This window comes from Homarus americanus, unplaced genomic scaffold (assembly GCF_018991925.1).
Source record: "Homarus americanus isolate GMGI-L3 unplaced genomic scaffold, GMGI_Hamer_2.0 scaffold367, whole genome shotgun sequence".
Lineage (NCBI taxonomy): Eukaryota > Metazoa > Arthropoda > Malacostraca > Decapoda > Nephropidae > Homarus > Homarus americanus.
Window position 1 is genome coordinate 458,709 of NW_024743709.1, and position 1,618 is coordinate 460,326.

The window sequence follows — 1,618 nt, forward strand, 5'->3', positions numbered from 1 at the left end:
TGCTGACGCGGGTTAAAATTCCTGACGTCAGCACTTACGACATGAAGGTGTGGAAGGACGGGGAAAGAAGTGAGTCAACAACAACATGTATGGATATAGGATACTGGGTGATAGATAGACAGACATAGATAGATTGATAGATAGATAGATTGATAGATAGAATGATATCGAATAAAATAATTATACAGGTTTATATTGGTACATTGTGTACTGTATTATAATGCAGGTATACAATCATTGTACATAGAGAGTACAGGTAAACAAAGAATATAAAATGTGAAGGTGCACAAACAAATGGCTGACATACTTCAATACGGCCATTATGTCTTTTAAAATCAAGACAAAAGCATAGAAATGTAAAGCAATTATAACAAAGTATTAATATCAATCTAAAATACGTCCTCGATGACCATTTGAAGCTCATTAATACATAACATCATTCAACATATATATAAATGTTAATAATCTTTAAGAATCCTGCACCATGGCCGGGTTGATTAGATCATAACTGCCGAGGAAGAATACAATAGCGGACCTTGTTTATCTCAAAGATGTTTACCATTTAATCCATGAAATATTAAAGCACTTTATATTAATGATTTTTGTGTCTCAATGTACCAGAACACTTACACAGATCCACAAATATTCCACACCCAACCTTTATACTGAAAATAGTACGAATTCTAAACAACTCGTACGATAATTCTTCTCTTATTTGGAGATGAGAAAATTTCCAGGTAGGGATTTTCTAAAGCGAATAAACAGCTTATATTTAGCCAATAACGTGTCTATATCAACTTTACTGCAACTCTTAAATATAATTAGAAAAAAATATCACCTGAAACTACAATCAGAACACAAATATAGGAGTTTCTTGAGGATATGGTTAGGAAATCAGAGAATAACAACGCATTTGATGGCGCGACTTTGCATTCATCAGCTGTGCGCCTGTCATGTCAGGGACGCCACATCACCTCACCTTAACCGTCCAGGATCTGCCCCACGGGAAAAGGGAAACAACGGAGCACCTTAACTTTCGTCTTTATTCAAGACATCTTCAGAGGCAACTGGATTACATGGACAGAGAGAAGCTTAAATATACAGGGTGACCTGTCCATGTAATCCAGTTGCCTCTGAAGATGTCTTGAATAAAGACGAAAGCTAAGGTACTCCGTTGTTTCCATCTTCCCGTGTGATTTTATCAAGATTTATCTTATCCACGTTTTCATTGTGGATTTACATGAATATATATATATATATATATATATATATATATATATATATTATTGAAATAAACAGCATGATACTTGACCTTTATTTACCAACAGAGGGATATTTAGATTCCTCCCATCCGGTTCCTTGAATTAAAATGTATTTGTACTCATTTAGATTACCGGTACTCGCTATTGTAATTAAAATCAGTAATGTAAGAAATTAAATAAAAATTAGAAGCAAGGAGAAAGAGTGCTAGCGAGTGCTAACTCCAGCAGCCAAGACAAATCACGTAACTCACAAACATAAGATACCGCGCGCGAGCGTACATTATCGTACATAGGAACTCGTACCCAACTGATGGACAAGAATATGACAGGACTAATACTTGAATCATTTTAGGTCA